The sequence below is a fragment of the Bidens hawaiensis genome, unplaced genomic scaffold (genome assembly GCF_021521415.1).
Source record: "Bidens hawaiensis isolate Kalapana, Puna unplaced genomic scaffold, B.hawaiensis_p1.1 tig00005013_1, whole genome shotgun sequence".
Taxonomy (NCBI): Eukaryota; Viridiplantae; Streptophyta; class Magnoliopsida; order Asterales; family Asteraceae; genus Bidens; species Bidens hawaiensis.
This window is the reverse complement of record NW_027491317.1, coordinates 309,235-329,791: the sequence shown is the minus strand read 5'-3', so window position 1 is coordinate 329,791 and position 20,557 is coordinate 309,235. Positions and strand designations below refer to the sequence as shown.

The 20,557-nt window shown below is 40.8% G+C and overlaps 1 pseudogene; it reads left to right on the top strand.

Annotated features, from left to right (window-relative positions):
- Nucleotides 1–254: 254 nt before the first annotated feature.
- Nucleotides 255–20,052, top strand: LOC143628492 (ABC transporter G family member 26-like; annotated as a pseudogene).
- The last annotated feature ends 505 nt before the right edge of the window (nt 20,053–20,557 follow it).

Below are 20,557 nucleotides of genomic sequence, written 5' to 3'. Positions count from 1 at the left end.
ATATATTTAATTTTTTATTTTATGAAATGGATCAGTTCACATCTTGTTCTTGACATGTTGAACTCTGGGTAGTTGGTCAGAATATGGCACCAAGGGTGTCACAACAACAAATTCGCAAGTCTTTCTGAATATAAAATTGTTGATATGTTGTTCAACACTCTGTAGGTTTGATATTGGTTTGGTTTAGTTTAAAGTATTTAGATGCAAAAACCAGATTAAACAACACATAATTGCATGATTGTTTTTGCTTAACAATGGATTCCAGGAGCCAAAATGAAATCGAGGACTTGTCCACTTCATCGCCTATACCAACAGGCAGCAATGTTCATACCTTTGATTTGAATGCTCCAGCTTACCGTATAAAAGTTCAATCTCTCAGATTGATATCCCAGATGATCCCATCAAAGACCGACCGCTACCCATTTTCCTCAAGGTGGTGTTTGATAAAATGCATGAATGAATTTTCATAACTAGAACACGTGTGATTTGTTATATGAAGTTTCTTGTTTTAAAATGCAGTTTCAAGATATAGAGTTTAAGGTGAAAATGAGCAAAGCAACACCTGGGAATCCAGTTAAAGCGGTTATGTCAAAGGTGGTGGCCAAGGAAAGCAGAGAGCACGACAACTATAAGCAGATTTTGAAGGGCATAACAGGAAGCATTGGCCCGGGCGAGATCCTTGCGTTAATGGGTCCTTCCGGTAGTGGTAAAACGACACTGTTGAAAGTCATCGGGGGACGATTACGAGACAACATTAAGGGAAATGTTACGTATAACGACGTTCCATATAGTCAAGCTCTTAAAAGAAGGTATAACTGCGTTAAAGCATATACAAATAAACGAACAGGCATACCCGTATCACTCATTGCATACTATTGGTAGGGCTTAGGAATGGTATGATGGGGTATATCTTTCCACTCTCTAAGGAGATAGATAAGTTGCTCCCACTGACCGACGATGTCAAAACCTTTTATTAGTGAAGAAACACTAAGTGACCCCGGGCAGATTATGGATAATCTGGGGGTTAAATAGATGTTTCCCATGAGGGTTATGTCCGGCAAGATGGTTCTTCTGATGACCTGCAAAACAGAAACCGTGAGCTCGTCACTGAGAAGGGGGGGGTACCTCCTTGTGACCACCCTCCGGCATGAGAATCAGACTAGATTGCTCTGAATATAAGTGTATATATTGAGAGATTGCTAGAGAGAAGATGAGATAATGAGATAACAAGATAATGTAATGTGTCCATACCATTCCAAGGTGTTGGAGTATTTATAGCCGAAGGTAGGTTTCCAAGAAGGTACAACCGGCTGAATAGTGTTCCTGTTCTGCCAACTGTGGGCTACGCACATGCCATGCTGGTAGTTGGTGGGTAGGCAGCGGCTGATAGTGACCAGGCCGGCTGTGTACTATTCTTTTCCACCAACTGCAGGCTATGCACGTGCTACGACAGGTTGGTGAGTAGGCAGCGGCTAATAGTGACAGGGGTTGGTGAGTAGGCAGCGGCTGATAGTGACCAGGCCGGCTGTGTACTATTCCTTTGTCACAGTGAGCTGTCGCTGCTTTGGTCAGACCTTTTGTCCATACCTCGTCAGGTACAGTACAAAAGGTCCTCCAGTAGCGTACGGACTAGCTCATTTGGGCGGGAGTATTCCCGGCTTTGGGCGGGAGTGTTCCCGGCTTGCTCACTCCTTCTTCAGGTGACATTACTGAATTATTTAAGAGTTAAGTGCCTTGTGCGTGTAGCCTTGCTGCGCGGGTAGCCTTCCCTGATGGCTAATATCCGTTACTGCGGGAACAGGCGGAGTACGTCGACCATTGGGAGGCTTTTCCTGCGGGAACAGCTTGCGTACGGCGCGTAAGGACGTCACGTCTCTGAGCATGGTGGGTCCTGCGGATCCAGTTGGTTTCTGCGCAGACGTCTCTCTTCAAGGTGAGTCTTGCGAGTTTAGCCTTTGCGCAGACGTCCCTGTTAAAGGTGAGTCTTGCGGTTTCAACTGCGCGGACGTCCCTCTTTGAGGTGAGTCTTGCGGGTCCAACTGGGCTCTGCTGGGACCTACCTCTTCAAGTCCCCCCAGTCCAATGTTCTTCTCATGAATTGTTAATAAGTGAGGTGAACTTTTGGACTTAAGCAAAGTGTTTTGAAAAGGGTTTAGTTTTAAGGTTTTCCATGGGGATTCTTCCCGCGGAAGTCCTATTGTCACATGCAGAAATTCCCGACTTTTTCTACTTGATCTTTGGGTATGATGCGGGTAGGTCTGTAACCTCCTCGTAAGTCAGGAGCGCTGAGTTCCACTTGTGTAGATTCTCCATGAGGTTTTGGTAGTTTTGAACATAGTGATCAATTATGTTTAAACAACCAATTCCATCTTGGAGCTTCAAACAATCTAGTTCTCGACGTTCCCGCTATGCGGGGATGTTATTCCTGTTTCCGCAAGCATGGCCCAGAAGATCCTTCTTGGTTTCAATTCCCTGCGGAGTGCTAGGTATGTGAAGGGTTTCGCCTTGACACTGTACCCGCACTCGTCTTATAGTTACTTTACTTCCAAGGTATTCCTGGCTTCAATTCCCTGCGGGTGATAAGTATGTGAAGGGTTTTGCCTTGACACTGTACCCGCACCCGTCTTATAGTTACTTGGTTGCCAAGGTAAGGGGTATAGTCCCGCTTACTTTTGAATCTTTTTTGAATCTTTTTGAATCTTTTTGAAATTTGAAGAGTTGGTGAAAGGATAAGAACAGTGTAAACTGTTGAAACGTCGTCCGACGGTTTCTTCTGACAGTGTCAGGACGTGCAGGAAGTTATGGCGACGTGACAGTATATGGTCATTCCAGACGCTTTTTCAGGCGCGTGGGCGCGAGTTTTCGGGCGCGTGGCCGCAAAGTTTACGGCGCGCGTTTTGTCAACAGCTGTTGCCAGCTTGCTTTTTCCACGTGTCATAGTTTTATTGCACCAGCGTTTTCCTCTCTCTTCCGCATTAAATTCATCGCATTTATTGCGATGAGTATATAAAGGGAGGAGAGGATGCATCTCAACTCACAGGTTCACCTCTCTCTTCTTCTAAACGATTTCCGGCGAATACTCTAACTTTTCTGTCGAGCATTCTCCTGAAATCGTTCTTCTTTTCATCCAAAACATGTCTTCTGTTCATGATCTTGAGGCTACCGCCGAGGAGTGTGACGTGTATGCCGAGAATCCGTCGTCTACTTCTGATAAGGACAATAAGAGTACTGCTGGTGAGTGCCAGTGTGCTCTTACCGTCGATCTGTACCAGTACATTGTTAGGAAGTTCATGCTCGAGCCTTTCGAGCCTGAGTTTCCTAAGCCTCATCAGACGGTGTACGATGCTCCCAAGGGCAAGATAGGGGTGTATGTCGCCTTCTTCGTGTATGGGAATCTCAGGTTCCCATTGACGAAGTTTGTGTACCGTGTTCTGGAGAGACACGGTGTACATCTGACGGAGGTACACCCAATGGCGATCGCCAAGATTCGCCATTTTGAATGGGTGTGCCTCATTCTGGGCGTGGAGCCCCATGTCGACCGCCTGATGACCTTCTATTCCTGGAGGTGCATCCAGGGGTGGTATACCTTGGTCACCCGGATCAAGGGTTTGAAGATTTGTGCTACCAAGCGCAGTCTTCGGTCTTGGAAGCGGGAGTTCTTTTACATCTCTGCCCGTGTCGTCCCTATTGCGATGACATTCAAGAACGGGAGAGCACTCCCCAGCCTTCACGCCTACAACTACCAGGAGGCGGAATGGTTTGCCAAGATTTCCCGGATCCAATCTCCGGTTTACCGCTTTGCGGAGTCCGGGATGGTGATGCTCGGGATGAGCCGGGTGTGCAAAGATGCTGGGGCGGAGACACCACAGATCCCCATCGTCCTCAAATACGGTTTGAACTCTATCCCTTACGGTATGCTTCATCTTCTTTACTGATTTAAAGTTTTCTTCTAACTGTTTTTCTTTTGTTTTCAGAGGGAAACGACCTACAATCGTTCCTGCATCCGCGGGAAGCTGGTGGTCCCGCTCGGAAGGGTACCCGTGCTCTTGATGAAAACGAGTTGCCCATCTTGGAGCAAACGGCGGATCGGTTTGTGGAGGTCTACCCGCCGGGCCACCTGATTCTGAGCGCCACGCGGCCAGGTAAGGAGTTATTTAACCCTCGCCCTGTCAATGCTCAAACCTCTGCTGGAATTCCTCTAATTTTGTCATCTTCTGATGAGGAATCCGCAGATGGTCCTTTCTTCACGTGGAAGAAGAAGGCTGCTGGCGGGAAGGGCAAGGCGAAGGTTGCCTCCACTGCCGATCAGGGGAATCGGTCAGAGTCGGAGACCGAGAGTGAAGAGGTGGCGGGGAACCCTGGTGGTGATGAGACCACTGTTCCGGAGGTTGAGACAGCTGTCACCTCCGGTCAGCCTAGTACAACGACGGTGACCGGCGTGAAGAGGCCGGCTCCATCGGGTTCGTCCCCGCCTATTCGCACCTTCAAGCTCAAGAGGACTCGTAAGTGTAAACTTTAACTTTAACTTCATATCTTTCCGCCATTATATTTAAATATGTTGTCTTCATGCAGGCGTGGATGCAACCGCATTCCAGGGTGGAGCGGGGAGGAGCACTTCTGGACCCATGACGGTAGGTTTGGTCAACCTACCCGAGGCGATGACCCAGGCGGCTGCACCTGCTTCAAGTTTTGGTTCAGTTGCTCACTCGGTTGAGGCAACTGTTCCAACTGTGACGTCGTCTCCGCCGGCTGTCAGTGCCATATTCACTGATTCCTTCACTGAGCCGGCGGCGAGTTTTTCAGCGGGCTCTTCCGCAGCGGCGACCACGGTTGTGAGTTCACCTCCGATGGTTCCTACGACGGCGGCTTCAACTGCGCCTCCGGCACCGGCGACCACCTCGCCCCCGGCCGGTTCAGCAGGTATGTTTGGGGTTGGGGCGTCTAGCCAATCTCTGCCTCCTTCCCATCTGCCTGACCTCTTGGATGGATATCCGTTAGGTTCGGGTGATGGGTTTGGCGGCTACAGGCCTGTCGTCGACCCTACAGGTGCGTAGGGTTATTTTGGCCTGTTATGTTTTTTTTTACCATCTTTTCCTAACTGCTTTTTGTTTTTGCAGTGTCGGATTCGAATGAGGTGTTTGTTCCACGGTGGAACATCCGCCGGGGAACCACCTTTCGGACGGCTGTGGACTGCGTCGAGTGGGCGCGCCACGCCGCCCCCAGTGGTGCACTGGGAGAGGCTATGTCAAGCTACCAGGAGGGTAGGCTGACAAACGAGCTTCGAATTCTCCTTGCCCGGATGCAGCCGCGCGTCGAGCTGCTTTGACGTGAAAACGACAAGTTAAAGGCGGCTCGTATCCAAGAAGTAGCTCAGGCGCGGGCTATCCGGGAGGAGAACAGGAGACTCTCCGCTGTTGCTGCGGAGAAGGAGAAGGCCTTCAAGGCCCTCGAGGTTGAAGTTCAGGTCCGTCTCGAGGCCCGTTCCAAGGCTGCCCAAGCTGTTAACGAACAGCTTCGGTTGGCTAAGGAAACTGCTCGGAACGCGACTGAGAGGGCCATCAAGGCTGAAGCCGTTGCTGAACCTCTGCGCGCCGAAAATGAGGAGCTCAAAGCCAAATTAGAGAGGCTCCAGCAGGCTCATGATGCCTTGGCCATGGAAGATGCCAAGAAGCTCCAAGAGATCTTGGACCAGAGGGGGGTGCTTGACCACACTGAGCGTAAGCTAAAGGGCGTCGAAGAGGCTGCAGCCAAAGATGTGTTGCTTGCCAACCTTACAAAGAACGAAGCCGAACGCGCCCGTAATGAAGCTCAAACTGCCCTCCAGGAGGCTCTGGTTACCAAGGAATGGCTTCTACGAGAAGCGTTGTCGCAGGTATGCATTGCTTCATAATATCTTTACGCTTTCCTTTGTACTTAAGGTTTTGATACTTGTATTTTTGTTTTGTAGGTTGTGCATCGGGTCTTCACGGACACATCATATGACGATGCCATGAGCGCAGCCCTCAACGCTTCTCATGAGGATGGGGAAAAGGCTGGCTTCCTGCTTGGTCTAGGGTTCGTTGAGAAGGGCATCACCCCTTCCAACTTCCCTTTATATGATGTGGATACTGACGCTGCGTATGACCAAGTAGTGAATCAGTATGCTGCCTTCCCGCATCCTGTGGTGGAGAAGGTGAACGAAGTTGTTGCCGGTGATGATGGGCTAATCATTCTCAAGACCTTCCTTGAACCGCCACAGCCAACTGATGGTGCGGGTACAAATGGGTTTGGAGGTAGTGGCCCTGAAGCTTGATCTTTTAAACCCCTTCCCACTGTTAGGATAGATTTACGTCTTTGTATAGATTTATATTCTTGTAGGCGGGTAGATACCCGGCCATTCTGTAACAGTTGAATTTTTATGGAATATAAATCTTTTGTGCGGGTAGAACCGCCACTTTCACTGTATGACTTGCTTTATAAACGTTATATGACTTGCTCATGCATATGATAGCTTAATTTGGCACTTGTTTTGCCGCATAAACAATATATGATTCGCTTGTGCATATTTTAGTTTAACTCAGCAATTTCTTAAGTACTTTGAATAAGTTAACCTTTCAACGTGGTAGATAATAGGTTAAAGTTTTGCTTCCTCTTTCGTGATTGTGCGGGTAAGACCGTCACTTTCACTTAGTAGGATGGCTAAACTATACCTATATCCGACCTGCGTGAAGGTTTTCCTCATCATTTCCTTAGAAATTTTGTAAGTGTTTTGAATAACTTATCCGTTCGACGCGCGGTTGTCAATAGGTTAGTTCGGTTTCCTCTATCATGATTTGTGCGGTTAGGACCGGCACTTTCATTTAGTGGGATTGTAAGGCCCCGTTACCGGTAGCCCTACTTTCGTGTTGGATTTACTCATAAACACAGTTCTAAATATCAGAGTTAATTAAAACATTTACGCGGAATATAAAACTTTCATAAAACATTACATATTTCATAACTTGTCTTAAAACATCCTTCGTCTTTCAACATTAAAGCATTAAAATTAAAACATCATAAGTCTTCAGATGCCAGACTCTTATTCATTGCCACGTGTCTCCTCAAGCGAGCTGCCTCATCCTACTCACCTGCGTGCATACTAAAAGGCAGCTACGCTGAGTGAGTTCTAGTTAATCATACACTATACAATACACATAAACTTATATTCTTTCATTCATACTTTCTTACTTTCATACTTTCATACTTTCATACTTTCATTCTTTCATACTTTCATTCTTTCTTTTGTATTAACTTACCTTCATATCTTACGTTATAAAGAGCATTACGCCCTACATTCCTCGAGTATTATTAGGGATCGGTACCCTCCTTCCTCGAGTATTATTAGGGCTCGGTACCCTCCTTCCTCGAGTATTATTAGGGCTCGGTACCCTCTTTCCACGAGTATTATTAGGGCTCGGTTTCCCTCTTTCCACGAGTATTATTAGGGCTCGGTTTCCCTCTTTCTTCGAATATTAGTAGGGTTCGGTTCCCTAATTCTCGAATATTAGTAGGGTTCGATTCCCTCTTCGTTACCATACAACCATACATCATACCTCGAGTATTATTAGGGATCGGTACCCTTTTCGTAACCATACAACCATACAACCATCATTTCCTTCTTTTATTAACTTTATTACGTTCATACACATAAGCATACATATCATACTTACCTTATACATAGCGTTACAACCTGACAGTACGTGCAATATCTGAAGATCGTTCACGGACCATCAAGCAATCATTCATACATTTCACATTATCCACATAAGGCATACACTTATCTCTTAGGATATGCGTATTAACAAACATATTGAGTATGCACACAGCCCCGAAAACATAACACATAAATGGGGCTAGAAACTCACCTGAACACGGTTACGTTCACCGTTGATCGTAATCCCTTTCTTCAGTTGTGCACGGCTGACTGTATAACAAGTACACGTATCAAACAACTATCACTACTCATATCATCTTTCCAGTCTTAACTACTACCCACACCGAACAGGGGTCCGGGGGCAGCGCCCCTGGCAGCGGGGTCTAGGGGCGGCAGCCCCAGCAGGGTCCAAGGGGCAGAGCCCCTGGCTGGGGTCGAGCTGCCAGGTCAGCATGGAAAAATTTTATTTCCATTAACTGTCTTAACACATTTTTCATTAGATTTTTAATTTATTTTCTAATCGAACTTGACTTTAGGCGAAGTTAACCCTCGGGCGAACTTAGCTCTAGGCGAAGTTAACCTTCGGCGAACTTAGCTTTAGGCGAAGTTACCAGCTAGGCGAACTTAGCTTTACAGCGAAGTTGCCATCAGGCGAACTTGGCTTCAGGCGAAGTTGTCATCAGGCGAACTTGGCCTCAGGCGAAGTTACCAGTTAGGCGAACTTAACTTTACAGCGAAGTTGCCATCAGGCGAACTTAGATTGCAGGCGAAGTTCATCAGGCGAACTTAGCTTGCAGGCGAAGTTCATCGCTTTGAAGGCGAAGTTGCCCAGTTGCAGGCGAAGTTGTCCAGATCAGCCGCTGTTCGGTTTCTGACCAGCATTTCGAGCGATTTTAACACCCTTGCTATGGTTCAACGTCACCCACTACGCTTCCCGACCATTTTCGGTCGCTTATACACTAAAAAGCTTGGATCTTTAAACTTCAAAGATCAAGAATCATACCTTTTTGAGCTTGTTAGGATCTCGTTTAACTTGTTAACACACTAATCGCTCTCTCTCTCTCTCTCGGATCTGCCCGGTTCTTCCCTTGGTCCGGCCGGCGAAGTGTGGTGTGTGGTGTGTGGTGTGTGTGTTTTTCTTTTTGGAGTATTAGAAAATGAAAGGAATGAAAGATATCTTGGGTTTAGGGGATATTTATATCCCTTAGATCCCATTCTCATTTAACCCATCTCAATTAATCTAAGTCCATGATCAGCTCCTTATCCGATATTAATTAATAACGCGAAATCACTAAACATAGCTTTCTTTATTCATCATTAAAATTTTAGGATGTTACAGGGATGACCCAACTTTACCTATAACTGACATGCGTGAAGGTTGGCCGTTTTTTGTGTTTATGCGGGTTTTGCCGCCTTCCACACGCAACGATTTCTTCACACTTATTTATGCGGTGAAGACCGGCATATCAGTGTGGAATAAATTAACCGTTCGACGCGCGGTTGTCAATAGGTTAGTTCGGTTTCCTCTATCATGATTTGTGCGGTTCGGACCGGCACTTTCATTTAGTGGGATGACTGAATTTCACCTATAACTGACCTGCGTGAAGGTTTGCCGTTTTTTTTTTTTTTGTTTATGCGGGTTTTGCCGCCTTCCACACGCAACGACTTGCTTTCCCACTTATGTACGCGGTGAAGCCGGCATATCAGTGTGGAAAGTTCATAAGTATAAATGTAAGACCAGCGTCAATGTGATAAGGAGAATCATTTCCATTAGAAGTGGCTCTGGGCCTTTTCTTTTACAAGTTTGGAATTGATCTACATGCAGACTGTGTAATTGAGTTCCCTTCCATGTTCTTGGGAGTGTCATCGAGCCTTTTGAGCCGATATGCACTTGGTTCGGAATCTCGTTGTTTACGCAGTATGTAGTCTCCAACATTGAACCTGCAGTTTTATTCGTGTTTTCCCCAACTGGGGTTCTACACGCATTAGCCTGCTCAGCGTTCATTACGCCACGAGGTGCGTGAGCGTCCCATCTCTGACAAATGCTTCGACGATGTCCTTCAAGTCTACGCATTCCTCGGTGTTGTGGCCTCTTGTCCTGTGGAAGTCACAGAATTTGCTCTGATCAGCGTTGTGACGCTCTCGGATTATTGGAGCCTTTGGCCATGGGAGTCTCTCGGTGTCGAATATCTCGGTGACGCTTTTGGTGAGTGGCGTCCATCTGGAGTTCCGGTTCGACGACTGCATGTTATCCTTTCCGCCTAACCGAGGGTGCGAGCCGGATGAGGTGTCAAAGTTTACCCTTGACTGCCAAATACCTAGCTTCCTCTTTTTGTTTAGTCGGGCGGTAAAGACATTGTTTTCTCTTGTTTTCTGGGTGTAGGGGTTTGTGCTCTGGGGAAGATCTCTACCCAGTTGCCTTTCCGTTTCCGCGAAGCGTTTAGCTGTTGTCATGATGGCATCCCATGTGGATGGCATGCCATCTTTACCCGTTAAGGTGCGGATGAGCTCTGGGTCCTTCGCGCCCTGGATGAAAGCAGCGCGAACAAGATCTTCGCTAATACTGCCCAGACTTAGCTTCTTTGAATTGAAGCGCGTGATGAAGTCTAGTAAAGACTCATCTTCCTCTCGGATGCAGTTGAGGATTGTCCATTGTTCTTCAGTGTACTTCCTTTGTTGACTGAAGTGTTGGCTGAACTTCTGTTGGAAGTCTGTCCAATCGTAGATGTGGTGGACCGGTAAATGGTCGAACCACGCTCTGGCTGCTCCAACCAGCGTCATCTGGAACATATAACACCACGTGGGTTCCGTCCAGTTGCTGACGGTTGCCCCCGCTATGAATCTGTTCAAATGATCGTCTGGGTCGGATATACCATCATAATTGCCGATGTTGGGCATCTGCTTGGCACTCTTCGGGGCGATTGCTTCCGCAATGTCCCTTGCAAACTTGAACGTTCCCGCATTTGCATCAGTTGGTCTAAAAGCTTTGGAGAAGTCACGTGGGTTTCTACCCGCGTTTTTTGGTTTGAAAGTTTCTCCAAAATTCCTTCTTGGTTGGAAGTCCGTTTCCTTACGCTTCCCTTTCGCCCTATGGCGAGGGTTTGCGTCGGTGTCGGATTCCTCCGAATCATCGTCCAAGTACTCGCACTCATTGCTCATGTTGAGCTGTTGAGTGCTTCCGAATTCGTCAGCCTGTTGGAGTGAACGTAAGCGTTCATCCAACTCAGCTTGGAATTCCTTTTGACGTGCTTCCGCCCACGCTTTAACTTGATCAAGTGTTTGGTAGAGGAACCTCGTCTGTCGTCTTTCTGCCTGTGTATCAATGAATCCCAGGGGATGATTGTTTACTGCACTTGCCCCGGCTCGAGTGACCGGGGTAGTGTTTGTAAAATTTACTGCACTTGCCCCGGCTTGGGTAACCGGGGTAGTGTTCGTAAAACGTGTGTATTCGCCGGTGTTCCCCCTAGTAGCTGGGGTTGTGGTTACCGGGGTTTCTTGGTTACTCCCTGGCCTGGGGACCGGAGTAACGTTAACCATCTTTCCAGAAGTTTTGAAAAAACTAAAAAAGAATAAGTTCTAGCTTTTATGCACGGATGGCGCCAATGAAGAAACACTAAGTGACCCCGGGCAGATTATGGATAATCTGGGGGTTAAATAGATGTTTCCCACGAGGGTTATGTCCGGCAAGATGGTTCTTCTGATGACCTGCAAAACAGACACCGTGAGCTCGTCACTGAGAAGGGGGGGGGTACCTCCTTGTGACCACCCTCCGGCATGAGAATCAGACTAGATTGCTCTGAATATAAGTGTATATATTGAGAGATTGCTAGAGAGAAGATGAGATAATGAGATAATAAGATAATGTAATGTGTCCATACCATTCCAAGGTGTTGGAGTATTTATAGCCGAAGGTAGGTTTCCAAGAAGGTACAGCCGGCTGAATAGTGTTCCTGTTCTGCCAACTGTGGGCTACGCACATGCCATGCTGGTAGTTGGTGGGTAGGCAGCGGCTGATAGTGACCAGGCCGGCTGTGTACTATTCTTTTCCACCAACTGCAGGCTATGCACGTGCTACGACAGGTTGGTGAGTAGGCAGCGGCTAATAGTGACAGGGGTTGGTGAGTAGGCTGCGGCTGATAGTGACCAGGCCGGCTGTGTACTATTCCTTTGTCACAGTGAGCTGTCGCTGCTTTGGTCAGACCTTTTGTCCATACCTCGTCAGGTACAGTACAAAAGGTCCTCCAGTAGCGTACGGACTAGCTCATTTGGGCGGGAGTATTCCCGGCTTTGGGCGGGAGTGTTCCCGGCTTGCTCACTCCTTCTTCAAGTGACATTACTGAATTATTTAAGAGTTAAGTGCCTTGTGCGTGTAGCCTTGCTGCGCGGGTAGCCTTCCCTGATGGCTAGTATCCGTTACTGCGGGAACAGGCGGAGTACGTCGACCATTGGGAGGCTTTTCCTGCGGGAACAGCTTGCGTACTGCGCGTAAGGACGTCACGTCTCTGAGCATGGTGGGTCCTGCGGATCCAGTTGGTTTCTGCGCAGACGTCTCTCTTCAAGGTGAGTCTTGCGAATTTAGCCTTTGCGCAGACGTCCCTGTTGAAGGTGAGTCTTGCGGTTTCAACTGCGCAGACGTCCCTCTTTGAGGTGAGTCTTGCGGGTCCAACTGGGCTCTGCTGGGACCTACCTCTTCAATTAGTCATGTAAAGTAGTATCCAGATAACATATCGTGTTGCATACAGAATAAAAAACAATAAAACACGTATTAAAAAACAATACTAGTAACATATAAAGAAAACACAAATAAGGCTTCGTATTCTATACGCCAAGATGTTGAAAGTATGTGTATGCTCCCCTGACAAATCTATATGAGAAGATGCTTTAAATAATCAAGCTATATGTTTTATTCTAGTTCTACTAACCAGTTTCATGTACAGGATCGGATTTTTTACACAAGATGACGTGCTCTACCCTCAACTGACAGTTGAGGAAACTTTTATTTTTGCTGCATTTTTAAGGCTTCCGGGCAGCATGAGTCGAACACAGAAATATGAGAGAGTTGAGGTCATTCTGAAGGAACTAGGTCTTGAAAGGTCAGTTTATAATCCTTGTAAGAAAAAAAAAATATTGAATCTAGTGTTTTTCTTACCAGTTCGTTGCTCTTATCGTTTGAAAATGAAAAGATGCCGAAAAACTAGAGTAGGGGGAGGATTCGTTAGTGGGATATCCGGGGGTGAACAAAAAAGAACTAGCATTGGATATGAGATTTTGGTTGATCCTTCACTGCTGCTGCTTGATGAACCAACTTCAGGCCTTGATTCAACATCAGCAAGCAAACTCATTGAGATACTAAGAGAAAATGCTAAGGTAATATAAAATTACCAAATTACCCTTGTTTTAATCTCATAAGTTTCAGTAAAATGTCCTTTTTGATCAGTTTATGTATTAATTACTTAAATAACCGCAATTCGTCAAACACTTAGTCAACCAACTATTTTTCTGATTATTACTGTTTTATTAAAAAAATAAAAACAGATTTGCATTTAAACGTTGTCTCTTTAGTCTGCTTTTCTAACTTAGTTGAAAAAGGCGCCTCTGAGCCCTGAGGTGCCTTAATGTCAGAGGCGACAAGGAAAACAAATCAGGTGCAAAAAGGATTCATGTAGTTCTGGCCAGCTAAAAAGTGGTCAAAAATAGTATTTGTAGGAGGTTTATATGTAAACACAACCTGAGGGGTGAAAAAATTATGAAAGGTTTACTTGATAAATAGGTTCGATATGTAGAACAGATTTTCGGGACCTCAGCTTGTCTATAAATATGAACTTGTAGTGCATAGATGTGCACCATGCTTTTGGGACCAAAACGCCTTAGAGCATGGATCACTTCTTGAAACCAAGTTTTCTACATGCTAACACCCTCTAAAAAAGAATCGAAAATGGTTTCACGGGTGCTTGTTCTATTGATTTAGGCAGGCAGGACAATCATCACAACAATCCACCAACCATCGAGTAAAGTGTTTCATATGTTTGACAAGATCTTACTGATATCCGAAGGCCACCCGGTGTACTATGGAAAGGCAAGAGAATCAATGAGCTATTGTAGGTCCCTAAGGTTCATCCCTGATATACCCATGAACCCTGCAGAGTTCTTGCTAGATTTAGCTACCAGTCAAGTAAATGACATTACCGCCCCTGATGATATTGTGACACCTAATGGCACTTGTGAATATGAAGGGGCTGTCATCAAGGTAAACACCTCTTTTATCCTCTCATTGCTTTAACTTATTGTGAATAACTTTGGTCTGTATATATATCATATGCAAGTAGTATGTTCAACATATGTATAAGATAGAACTGGATATCAAAGAAAAAGAATCAAATCATCAAATGGGAAAAGCCCCGGAACATCTTAGATTAGCTATTCAAGTGAAAAAAGATTGGGCAATAAGTTGGTGGGATCAGTTCTTAATATTGTTCAAGAGAACTTATAGAGAAAGGTGGAGAGATTACTTTGATATGCTAAGAATAATTCAGTCTCTTGGAGTTGCAGTCTTGTTAGGCCTTTTATGGTGGAAATCAAGCTATGCTACCGAGGCTCACCTTCGAGATCAGGTCAGATTTTACTTATTTGACTATAAATGGGTCGATTCAGATTATCTTTTCTCTTAACCCGTTAAGAAGACAAGGAAAATTAGAGACAAAGATAGCCTGTTAAATTTGTTTAAAAACATCTCCTAGCATACATTTAAGAAAGTAAATTACTCTTGAGATAATCTAACCGGTAAAACAGATAAAATAATTAAAATTAGCTTCAAAGGAAAAATGATTAAATTTATTGAAAACCTTCTATGTTGTTTATTCTAGAAACTAGATTACTACTAAGATAATATAATTTTTGTAATCATGAAACACTAAATTTATTAAAAAAATGTTTCAATATTGTTTAGAAAATAACTTTTTTGGCCAAACAGATCAAGTAATAAAATATTAGCTACAAAGGAAAAAAGAATAAGTTTATCAAAAAGTTTCAATATTGTTTGTTTATTCAACAAACTAGATTACTACTGAGATAATCTAATTTCTGTAATCATATTTGACACATTAGTTATACTTACAAAAAAACTCTTATAGGAACTCTTAACTGATTACACTATCCATGTAACTTGCCCGTTTTATGACTCAAGACGAGGCCACATGCATTTCAATATTGATATTGTTTTAGTCGTATAACCATGCAGATCGGCTTGTTGTTCTACGTTTGTATCTTCTGGACATCTTCATCAATATTTGGGGCCGTATACGTATTCCCATTTGAGAAATTTTTCCTTGTAAAAGAAAGAAAAGCCGATATGTATAGGCTGAGTGCCTACTACGTTTGCAGCACGTTGTGTGACATGATTGCACACGTTACTTACCCCACTGTTTTCATGTCCGTTTTATACTTCATGGTCGGGCTTAAGAAAACCATACAATGCTTCTTCACGACATTGTCTGTGATCTTATTAATAGCCATAACCAGCCAAGTAAGTTGAGAATAATGTGCTTCACGACATTTAAGAAATAGACTAACGGGTCTCGGTTTTGGTTTTCCTAGGATGCTGGTGAAATGTTTGGAGCTGCAGCGATGAGCATTAGAAGGGCTGGCATGTTTGCTTCTTTAATATTAATGATGTTTCTTCTTACCGGAGGCTACTATGTTCAGGTTTTTACTTAAATAAATTGGTTCGACATTGGAGGTAGTTCCAAACGCTTTAAAAAAAAAAAAAAAAACGGGCTCATATCAAACCTTGGGAAAATCTATTACACTGAAGGTTTTACTCACCAAGTGATATATATAACTTGGTCAGTTTATATTTATGTTTTTCCTTTAAAACTTTTGAAATGTTAAGTTTTATAAATAAAAAGGTGATGATGGCATTGTGATTTGTTTATTTTATCTATGGTTGGATATAAGTTTTATAGAAAACGTATACATATTCAACAATGAATTATAACACTTTTGTATTTGATATGGCTTTGTTTATAAAAATATGGCAAAATGTAGATAGAAACAAAAATATTGCAACACCATGTTTTATACAAAACATTATATATTTTGTACCAATCAGCCAAAAGACAAGGGCACATGCACCAATCAGCCGGTGTCCCGATGATTGAGTGCTATGTGCCTTATGTCCAAGGCTTGATGCAAAACTACTATCGAGCCGGGGTCTCACTGGAAGCAGTCTCTATATCCCTATGGGATAGAGGTAAGGCTGTCTACATTTTACCCTCCTCAGACCCTACCATAGCATTGCTATTGGTGGGATATGATGATGATGATGATGATGATGATGATGATATTATATATTAAAGATTAATAAACCCTCTTGAGTTGAGAAAACCCATGAAAACCCTATGTAACATTTTTTTTTTGTTACATGTAATATATGTTGTTACATTTAATACAAAACATCGAAAACATAAAAAAAAATGTTTTGCTATTTTTTTATATTTTTTTAGTAATTTTTATATATGTTTTCAGGAGAGAGAAAATATAAATAAACTTTTACATTTTTTATTAACTTTAATTGTGGACCACAAGATTTAATATTTAATTAAAAACACGTGGTTGAGAATGAGTTTTTAGAGTTTTCACAATTTAAGTGAGTTTTTATTCTAACCTAACCCTATATATATATATATATATTAATTTGTAAAATAAGCGAAGTGTAAAGTGGAGCAAAGTTTATCAACAACCTCATAGGTGTTTAACAACAACCTCTTAGTAAGAACAACCTAAGTCATGACCCAACCTTTCTTAGGTGTTTAACAATTAAAAAAATAAATTAAATCAATTTGGTTTCACAACCCGGCTCTGAGAACAACCTAAGTCATGACCCAACCTTTCATTTAAATATTCTTTTTTTCTTCTTTTCTTTCACACAATTTCTTTTGTATATAATTTGATTTTTTTAATAATTTATATTACTTAACTTATTTTAAAAATTTTAACAAAAGAGTCTTGTTTAGTTTATATTTATGAGCATTTCGATGTAAATTTTGTTAAAAACATAGCACTTTTAAAAACATGATTTTTTTAATATCATTATATGTAAAATTAGTTTTGTTAATACTTGTAAAAATTCAAGGTTCTTTTTTCTTTTTTTACAGAATTATGATATTATCTGATTTGCCATTTGCCCACACTCTATTGGTTTTTTAGATTTTTTGATAAAAATTGTCATATAAAATCTAACATTATCTGCTTCTATATGTAGTTTTTTTAATATTTTTTATATTTAAAATAATAAAATTTAAAAAATAAACATTTTTTTTATTTTAATAAATTTTATAGAATAAATTAAAACCTAAATAAGATATATGTATTAAAATAATTGGGTTAGGTTGGTTGTGAATAAAAGTGAAAAATTAGGTTAGGTTAGGTTAGGTTGTGTATGTGAAAGAGAGAGAAATTAATGTTTTATTAAAATACTGGGTTGGGTTGAGTTGTGAATATAAATAGTCTAAAGCATTAACGCTTGAGTCCATCTAGCCTTGATTTTTTTTTTAAATAGGAAATTTGATGTAGTGGAAATGGTTTCTAGGAGAGAGAAAGAGTAATAGTGGTTTCTAGGTGATCTGCCATTTGAAATGACGGATCTCTCTGTTAGTTTTTGTTAGGTGAGTCGGACAAGTAGTTGTTGTTCCACCATTTGAAATGACGGATATGATACATTTTTTGTGTGATCCGCCATTTGAAATGGCAAATGTCGTTTAGATATCCGTCATTCTAAATGACAAGTGTGAACAATACCTGTTAGATTTAACAACTCCTAATTTTTCATTTTTCTTATATTTATTGTATTATATGTTTTTACTTATTTTACCTTTTAAAAAGACTAATAATAAGTATTATTTGTAAAATAATATAATTAACTATTGAATGACAATTAGTCTTATTAAAAAGACTAATCCGTTTTTACTTTTATTTGTTTTACTTTTTATTGATAATTAATTAGTATTATTTAAAAGACTAATAATTAATATTATTAATTAACATTAATTAATTAGTATATTCATATTATTTTTAATTAATAAATATAATATTAATTGAGTTTAGTCACATCTTTTTCGGTAGGGTTTTTTTGATAATTAAAAGATATAGCTGAACTCAATTAATATTATATTTATTAATATAGTAATTAATGTTAATTAATAATACTAACAAGCTTTTTAACCCGCGCGTTGAAACATGGGGAGTGTTTGTTTACACATAGTCATTAGTTAAAAGCAGTTTCAATAATAGCAGACAATGGAGTAATATGTGTATGGTTGATAATCAAACTATATATTGCATGGCTATTATTGAAAGTTGGATGAATAGTGAAATTAATGAGAGGAAAAATGTTGGTTTTTAAGATATATATATATAGGGGTGAGATCAAGTGAAAACTCCTTTTAAAGAGAAAACTTAAAAACTATTAAAAATTATTTTTAACTTTTTTTGAAAATTTTTTTTGAAGTTTCTTTTTTTTTTCATTATTCTTATATGTTGTTATTGGTTCAAAAAAAAAATCTTGTCGGTAATCTCGTCGGTGTAGTACACATGTGTAATAATATGCATTGTATATATGCAAAAGTGTTGTATTACATAAAATATGTAGGTTCCCAGCCGGATCTACACGGAATATCTCGTTCTACGTAGGTGCGGAATCCCTACGTAAGACGATACGAGCGTAGAATCGATATACGTTAAACACAAGCAAACACACGTTACAATAAACAAAAAACACGTTGTATTGCAACTAATAACACGTGATATATCAATCACCGATTACACGAACTGAACAACTCTTTTCAAACAAGCCGTAACCTAAACCTATATATCATACGACAACTTCGCCTAACATGTTTAGGCGAAGTTGTCACTAACTTCGCTTGTTCCACAAGTTCGCCTATATCAGGCAAACTTGTGAGACAAGTTCGCTTAAACCTTAATACAAATCCAAATAACACGATTACAGACACTAGATACTGAACTACTAACATCATGTACCAACAAAATACAACACTATTGCACATATTTGATACACACTATTGTATATATGCAATATAAGACTAATACACACATTAAATACACATTAGTACGTATGTGTAATATAACATTAACGCACATGTGCATTACATCGACTTTTATTTTATTATTTTTTTTTTTGCATATAATACAACACTACTACACCAATACACAAATATTGAATATATACAATTAAAACTATTGAACTTAAAAATACATAGTAATACACATGTGTAATACAACGGTTTCGCATAGTAATACTTCGGGGTGGGGGGGGAGTTATTGTCTATCGTTGGCCTCTATGGTAGAATCAGTCGGGGGACCTGAGATGCGGTGGTTTACCCTGCAGCGGATGTCAGCTGTTCGAGTCCACTTATCTCCAACTCGTGAACTTAGCCGATACAAGGCTATATGATAGCACCCAATTTTTCCGATTTGGCGGGTCGATCTATGATTTATCATTCATAGACGTTGATAAGATCCATCCATTTAGCATTACAACGGGGTTTCTTTTTTAATTTTTTTTTATTTTTTTCGAGTTAATGGTAAGAAAATATAATAATAATGACAAAAACAAAAATTTGAAAATATTTTTTTATTTTTAATTAAAAATAATTTTTTAGGAGTTTTTAAGTTTTCTCTCTAAAGATGAGTTTTCCCTTGATCATTTCCACCTATATATATATATAATTATTAGTCTTTTTTAATAATACTAATTAAATTAACTATTATATTGTTTTATAAATAATACTAATTATTAGTCTTTTAATAACTATTATATTGTTTTATAAATAATACTAATTATTAGTCTTTTAAAAAATAAAATAAAAGTAGAAACATATAATACAATAAATATAAAAAAATAAAAAATTAGTAGTTATCAAATCTGGCAAATACTGTTCATACTTGACATTTGGAATGACGAATGTCAAGACGACACTTATCATGAAAAAAAAAATCCTCTAGCCTCTCATGTTCAAATACCCACTTAACCAGTGCAAGCAACGCTTTATCAGAATGACAAAACCCATTGCTCATATCGATTTGTTTTGCAGAATATACCCCAATTTATGCAATGGTTAAAGTATTTATCATTCATGTACCATGGGTTCAGGCTGTTACTGAAAGTACACTACTCGGGTGATGAGTTATATGAGTGTGAAAGCATAGGAGGATGCAGGCCGTTACAGAGTTCGCCGTCATTCGACATAGTAAACTTAAAAGGAGGGTGGAAAGAGGTCTGGATGCCGCTAGGAATGGGTCTGGGATATCGTCTGTTGGCTTACATTTGTCTTCGTAGCAAGATTAGCCGATGCAACATTTGATTAATGCATGAATAACCTTTTATTCAAGATTAACATTGTGTTGTGTGATTTACCAAATACATTTTATTAACATTTCTATGTAAATTTTATTACAAACTTTTTACCAAATACATTTTATTAACATTTCTTTGTAAATTTTATTACAAACTTTATTACAAGTTCTTTATATTATGTTTTATATATTTTTAATCATAATAAATGAAAATTATATTATATGATAGAAAAGTTAGTTGGAAAGAATATATGACTTAAACGAATATATTTCTAGGTTAAGATATAAAATGTTAGACACGTCTTAGTTTGTAATATAATTTGAATATGATAAGACGGTGATGAATTCGAAATTATATAACCATTTATAGAGAGAGAGATCACTCATTTATCATTTTTGGTAGAAACTGTAGTATTTTGTTGCAACAATTATGGAAGAGCTAAATATCTTGTAGACTATGTGTATGTTTGGCAAAACTAGCTGGTGGCTTGACGCTGGTAGCTGGAAGCTGTA